Source organism: Arachis ipaensis, chromosome B02, assembly GCF_000816755.2.
Source record: "Arachis ipaensis cultivar K30076 chromosome B02, Araip1.1, whole genome shotgun sequence".
NCBI classification, from domain to species: domain Eukaryota; kingdom Viridiplantae; phylum Streptophyta; class Magnoliopsida; order Fabales; family Fabaceae; genus Arachis; species Arachis ipaensis.
Window position 1 is genome coordinate 5,581,555 of NC_029786.2, and position 7,701 is coordinate 5,589,255.

At 39.3% G+C, this 7,701-nt stretch overlaps 1 long non-coding RNA gene and 1 pseudogene across 1 annotated transcript; one reads left to right on the plus strand and one right to left on the minus strand.

Annotated features, from left to right (window-relative positions):
• LOC107626681 overlaps positions 1-656 on the minus strand; it is a 1,759-nt pseudogene extending 1,103 nt beyond the window's left edge.
• Positions 5,876-7,450, plus strand: LOC110268662. The gene is made up of 4 exons (XR_002356937.1): positions 5,876-6,104; positions 6,196-6,250; positions 6,339-6,467; positions 6,964-7,450. It is a non-coding gene; the product is annotated as an uncharacterized LOC110268662 (long non-coding RNA).

Below are 7,701 nucleotides of genomic sequence, written 5' to 3' on the forward strand. Positions count from 1 at the left end.
CCCCCTCACCCCACGTGTGCCCAACACCGGAGCCCGCAACACCGCCGCCAATGCTGCCTCCGTCCGCCACCACGCCCGGGAAGGCCCAACCGCCTCTCCCCATCCCCATCCCAAATCCAACATCTTCGAGGCCAGGCCCAAGACCAAGCCCGAACCCACCCAGAGCCAGAAACCCACCAGGACCCTGCTGTGTGTTGCTCAGCAACGAAGTGAAGCTCCCACCGCACAAGCTCACGTTATTACCCTTTGCTTCACCATCCATCGAACTGCACGGGTGCTCCGGGGTGGTTGTTCCCGGCCACGGGAACCATGGTGAGCGGGGTCACAGAAGAAACCGAGGTGACGGCCGCACCCGCGGAAGAGGAGGTTGTGGCGGTGGAGGCTGAAGGAACGGTGCGAGAGCGCTTGGCGTTTTTACGGCTTCCACCGCCGACGGGGATGTCACGGAGAGTGCCGCCGTGGGTCCAGTAGCGGCGGCAGGACTTGCAGAAGTGGCGAGGCTGGGAGAAGTTGTAGTTGTTGTAGTAGCAGAACTTGGTATTAGTAGAGTCGCAGGGAGGGCATGGCAGGTGCTCTTGCTCGGCCGGCGGTGGGGCTAGGGAAGTGTTGTGAGGCTTGGCTGATCGACGGCTTTCGCCGGAGTCGGAGGAGGGCATGGCGTTGTGAAATGGGGTGAAGGTAGAAATAGTATATAGTTGAAATTGAAATAGTATGTAGTCAGAAACAGTAGAAGAGAATGGAATGAGTGGTGTGGTTGGGCATATGGGGAAGGGTGGGGGTTTTTATGGGGAACAAGAGAGAGAAAAGAAATGAGGGTGGTTTGGAAGAATGTAATGAGAGACAAAATTTCTGAGGGTTATATGAGGTGACCCTAAACAGAAAAAACAAACTAAACAAAAAAAAAATTAGAAAACATTCCTAATTCTAAAACAACTATAGCTATCAAAAGATAAGGCAAGAGATATATTGGAGGGAGGAATATCGAATAAATGAAGACTTAAGGGTAAGTCCTGTCCATTCTTTGTAAGTTGATTAGCGATCAAATTAGCTTCCCTCAAGGTATGACGCCAAAAGATCTGCAGAATGCTATTAGCAAGAACTTTGATATCTTTCACAAGGGGGTTACAAGGGTGAAGAGGAGGATATCCTTTAGAGATGAATTTAATAACTATGGCTGAGTCAGATTCTACAATGAAATGGTTATACTTCTTTGCTGATGCAATTTGCAAGCCTCTAATTATTGCCCAGAGCTCCGCATGCATGATGGAGCAGCTGCCCAGATTACAAGAAAAACCATTGATAAATCTTCCAAAATTGTCTCAAAAAATGCCGCCACAAGCTGCACTTCTTTTTTGGGCAAAAAGGAGCTATCAACGTTTACTTTTATCCAATGATTCGGAGGGGTAATTAGCTAATTAGGATATTATGAGAAGATTAGTGCGTATTCTTTGAAATAATCCTCAAGTCCAGTAGTTTGGTAATTTCCATGATCCACATTTTGATTGACTCCACAACTACCAAGGAAGAGGTGCCAGCTCCTTCTTCAAAGACCAATTTATTACGTTAGTATCATAAAGAGGATATAGTCACTCCAAACATAGTGTTCCAATTAGTTTGATGAGATAGATTTTACAAAAGCCACTCCCAGATATTCAGGTTAAAGAAGTTTTGAATTTTCTAGTTGGCTTGTAAGAGATTCCAAATGATAGTTGTAGAGGAATAATTGCAGAAAACATATAGAGCATCTTCAGTAACAAAGTTACATCAATAGTTAAGTGTCTTCTTTTCCGTTTTGCATTCGTCAGAATAGCTTCATGAACAACCAGCCAGATAAATGATCAAATTCTTTTGGGGCCATTCCACTTCCAAGCAAGCTTGAAAAGACGATCTGCAGTTCCTATATTATTTTAGAGAGAAGAATATGGTGATTTCATATTTAAAGTGCCATCCAATGAAGCTGCCCAAGCAATCTAGTCTTGACCTTTCTCCGGGGATGGTGGAGAAATGGTTAGAATTCTATTCACCACTAGATCCGGAAGCCATCTTCGAAGTTTATCGACATCCCACTCACCTGAAACTAAAAGAAAGTCCATTAGTCCATCATTTGAATTGTAAGGCTGACTTACCTAGGCAACATAATTGTTGAGAGGACCGAGTCTTGGCACACATTGGTGGTTCTAAAAGTTTATATTGTTCCCATCACCAATGTTCCAAATAGAATTCCTTTGAACATTAGACCAAGAAGCACACACTCCTTTTTAGATATTTGATTGTTTATTCTTTCTTTTCACTCTTGGGAGAAGGTCGCTTCCACAATTATATTTTGATTAGAGGACTTTGACCCAGAGTGCATCTCTTTTTTCTATAAGGCTCTAGCCAATTTTTATCATGAAGGCATGGTTAAACTCTTTGGCATGCCAGATACCAAGCCCACCATTAGTATTAGGTTGACTGATTGTCTTCCAGTTGAGGAGATGAAATTTCTGCGAATGATATTTCTCCCCAAAGGAAGCTCCTGCATTTACAGTCAATAAGATTACAAGTAGATGCAGGAAGAATAGAAGTTTGCATAGTATAAGTAGGAATAGAGAAAAGAATAAATTTTACCAGAGTTGTTCTTTCTGCAAAAGATAGAGTGAAAGCTTTCCATCCATTCAGCCTAGAGTTGAGTTTGCCAATAATCTCATTGTAGGTGTTGCAGTTGGTTCTTGTGTGAAGAAGGGAGACTCCGATATATTTTCCAAGATCATTCGTTCTTGTGAAATAGAGTGTTTCACTAATCTCCTCCTAACATTGTTGCCCATATTATTGGAAAAGAAAATTTGGGTCTTATCATTATTTACTTTCTGCCCGGAACTTGTGCAAAATTTCTCAGGTATCTTGTTGATAATCTCTGCTTGGTCCATGCTAGCTTCAGCAAAGAGAATGAGATCATCTACGAAGCAAAGGTGGGATAGATCGGGGTTATCCCAGTTAAGTCGTATGGGCTTCCAAAAGTGGTTTTTCACAGCTGCACTGATAAGTTGGGTGAGACGCTCCATACAAAGAACAAAAATATAAGACAATAGGGGTTTTCCTTGCTGAATACCTCTGGAAGGAAGAAATTCATCCAAGGTTTCACCATTCCATAAGACCTCCACCTTGGCTGTGGAAATGCACGTACAGATCAAATTAATAAAGTGAGTAGGGAGTCCGATGTCAACCAGCGTATCTTTTATAAAACTCCATTTGAGCATGTCGTAAGCTTTTTTCAAGTCGATTTTTATATCCATCCAACCTTTGTTTCCTTTCTTTGTCCTCATGGAATGAATTACTTCCTGCGTAATGATAATGTTGTCAGAACTTTGTCTACCAGAAATAAAGCTATATTGGGTGGGTTTAACAAGATTTTCTATAACCATTCTCAATCGCTTAGCAAGGATCTTGGAGACCACTTTGTATGAAATGTTGCATAAGCTTATAGGTATCATGTGTTTTAGCTTGAGACTGACTCTACCTTTGCAATTAAAGTGATAAGCGTTTCATTAACCTCGCTAATTTTACAAGGTTGAAGAAAAATAGCTTTCGCCAGATTACATAGGTCAGGACCAACTTTATCACATTGATTATGATAGAAAATGGCATGTATACCATCTCTATTTGGTGCTTTCAAACCACTAATACTAAAAGTAGAATTCTTAATTTCCAAGGCAAATATATTATTCCCAATATTGATTAGCTCATCATGAGAAAGAGTAGGAAAGTTACCATGGAGAATATATGGACAATCAGAAAGGTCATCCTTGTATAACTCAGAATAGAAATTTGTCACCATATTTTCAAGAGCATCATCATCTGAGATCCAATTTTCATTACTATCTTGAAGAGAAGTCATTTTGTTTCTCCTTCTAGCCATAGTGATATTGTAGAAGTACTTGGTATTTCTGTCACTCAAATTAATCTATTTGCACCGAGATATCTGTAACCATAACATCTCTTCTTGAATAAGTATCTCTTCATACTCCCTCCAAAGATCTTTCTGGAGTTTCTCCAAGAAGATATTATTTCCAATAGGATTCATGTTAGCTGTAATTTCTTGCAATCTTCTTATGATTTGGTTTTTTCTTTTGAAAATATTACCAAACACCCTATAATTCCAGTCCTTCAAAGCATTTTGAAAAGCAACCATACCCATATTCCAAAACCCCTGTATAACCCAATTATTATTGATAAGGTTCCCAAAATTAGGATGAGTAAGCCATGCGGCAGTGAATCTAAATGGTCTCATTCTTCTGTTAGTCGGCATCGAAGACGAGAACTAAAGGCACAGGAGAAAGTGGTCGGACTTGAACATGGGAAGGTGTATTATCCTAGCTTCTGGAAAGGTAATATTCCAGTCCAAATTACCCAGACCCCTATCAAGTCGTTCCATCAAATTACCTCTTCTCCAGGTAAAAGGCCAACCGAAGTAGCCGAGGTCCATTAATCTGCAATAAAAAATGAAAGTTTGAAAATCTTCGCAAGCACCTCTATCGTTATTTTCGGTACCTCCTTTATATTCATACTCGTGGAGCAAATCGTTGAAGTTACCCAAGGCACGCCAAGGCAGATAAGTATTTAAACTAAAGGCTCTGAGAGTTTTCCAAAGAATTTTTTGATTAGCGCTCTATGGACTTCCATAGCAAGCTGTTAACAACCAGGAAGTTGAAACACCATAGTAACCATCATATGAACAAACTAATGATTATGAAAAATAATGTCCACCTTCCAAATGCCAGGATCTGAGAGGCACCTTATATCTCCTAAGTAGCCTCTTACTTCCTCGATAAAATTAGCGTCAAAATCCAAATTTCCCCAAACAGCCCTATTTCTGGTATTCTTTTTTTATATCCTTAATCAAAGAAATAAACGTTTTACCTCCAGCACCCTGCAGCTCTAGATTATCATATTCATTGGACACAACGATGAGATAGATTAGATCACCAGACCTAAGATCAAGTATGGGAATTAGCCCCTTCCCCAAAATCGGTATCTTGGTTGGGGGATAGAACCTATTTTCTGCTTCAGATCCTTGCCAGCCACAAAATCCCTCTTTTTTCATCAGGTGGTTTGTTGGGAACCGGCACAATACCACTTGTCAGAGGCATAGGGTTACTGGTAATAGAAGATTTCTGATTGAGAAAGTTGTTATTAACAACATGATTTTCAAGCACACAACCAGCAATTATCTTTGCTTCAAAAGCATCACGTTCCTGCAGTTGTATCCGCCTCATATATTCAAGCATTTTCCATTCCATAGCAGAAGAGTTCGGATTTTTATGATCGGTCTTATCTCCTAGTTCAAATTAATGGAATCGTCTTTGGAGGAAGTGTTTTTTTCTCCTGCCTTAGTTGGCTTCATGATCTTTAGTTTCCTTTGATAATGGGCCCAAGTTTTGCATTAGTGGGCCTTTTTTATTTTAGGAATTTTTCCCAACTCCATGTTTAAGGGCTTTTTTCACAACTTGATTTGATGGCCCAGGTTCCTTAACAGGCTCACTCCTCATAGGATTAATATTCATGCATATGTTGTGGTGGGGCTCCTCATGCCTATTTGTGTTAGGTGTAGTATCTAATGTTTTCTCAAATAAGATATTATATCTTGATCCACTTTTCATATTTTGCTCAAGATTAATACGAGAACCTTCCTTGTTAATGTTTTAATATTTCCTAAATCGTGTAAACCCCGATTAATTAGTAGATAATTAGTCAATAAATTAGTTTTTAATAAAAAAGATTATAAATGTAAAAATTATATCAAATTAGGATAGAGCTCGTCGAAACGAGAATTTTGACACCAATTTCGAAGAAAACGGCCCAAGATTGGACTAAACGGACCGAACCGGTTGAACTGGGCCCGTGGGACCAACCGGACCAACCCATTACATGAGCTTAAAAGCTCATTTCTTTCTTCCAATGCAGCAGAAGCACAACGTAACAGGGGGAGGGAGAAGAGAAATGTACCGAAACCCCTGCGTCAACTCCCGAACGCCGTAACTTCTTCGTCCGAGCTCCGATCGCCGCACCGTTTGCGGCCACGCGTCCACCTCGTCGAGCTCTACATTTCTACCGGAACAATTTCTTTGGTAAGCCACTAATCACTTCCAGCCATTCTTTTCCCCCAATTTTCAAATAATTGGAAGAGATGTTGAATTCCTTTGATTTCTGATATTTTAGGATCTAATTAACTTGAGGAAAATATTTACTCTTGCTTATGTGAAGCTTGGGTAAGGTGAGGATACCATAATTCTATTTTAATTTTACTGAATTTGAGCTTTGAGTATTAAATTGGGTATATATATGTTATAAATGTGTATTAGGTTGTGAATAAATAATTGGAGCTCGAAATTGTGAATACTGGAACTTGGAGGAAGCGGATTAGTTGAGGTTTTGAGGGCTGTGTTCTTTAGAAAAAATTATCTTGGAATAATACTTGGGAATCGGCTAAGGTATGGTTTAGGTTTCTTGCATTTAATATATAATGTTCTGTGAAAACTTAGGCTAGATGACCATAGGAAAAGTTGGAATGCAGGTGTATGTTTAATGTTTAGTAATTTTTCGATGAATATATTTGGTTGAAGTTTATTGGATAATTAGTTATTAATTTTGGATGGTGAATGTTGTTATGTTAATTTGGAGAGAATTATGGTTGAATGTTATTATTGATGAACATGGTTGGTTTGGTGTTTGTTGATTAACTAATGATTTGATGAATTATTGATTTGAGGTATAACTATTATGGAGGTTGTTGTGATAATGAGGTATTTTATGTTAGAAGCCTAGGATTAGTGAACTATGATCCTTAGTTGAATTTTGGTTGTTGGATTTGAATATTGTTTGAGTATAACTGTTTGTTGAGTTAAGAAATTAATTAATAGAATTGATGATGACAAACATTTAATTAGTGGGCTAATCACCAAATTAATTTGGATTATTTTTGATAAGTGATGCAGGCTAAAAACAAGTGTTGCAGCAGCCAAACATCAAACAAAAGATATATGCTAATGGGCTGAATGGTAAGTGAAAATAAAGACAAGCCCGAGTCATTCATCTCAAGCAAAAATTCTTCAAAGAAGCAAGGCAAGGCACCAACGGGTTGTTTAATGGAAAACCAATCCAAGCCCGTATCCATCCCACAAAGCTTCTCTTGTAAGATTGAAGTCTTCTTTCTTTCAAAGTGCAACATTCATCTCTATATGACCAAGTCAAATCAGCCTCAGAAAAGTAAGAAAGAGAAAGAGAGAAAGAGCTTCTTCACCAAGATAGTCACCAAAGAAGCAAGAAAGAGAAACTAAGCTTGAAAGGCAGAAGTCATCTCAATAAATCCAAACCAAATCAAGCTTAGGTTATAGGTAAATATTTTCCTCATACATGCAACTCGGTTACATCTCTTCTTCCCAACTCTCTGCTCTATTCGAAATGGGATACAAGGGAAAGATGGTTTCTGCTCTTCTCTGCTGTGTATCCACGGTCTTAAACATGACTTGGACTCAAGGTGTTGAAGAAGAACCCAGCAACATGCAAGGAGATAAAAGAAGTTTGCTGCTCATTCAGAAAGTAAGGAGAAAAAACCAGAGTTTAGAGTTTGTGTTCTGAAGAAGTTCCTCTACTTGGATAATGCTTTCTTTCAAAGAAGCATTCGGCCAATACTGAAGAACTGTATCTGAGGTTTGCGAATCTGAT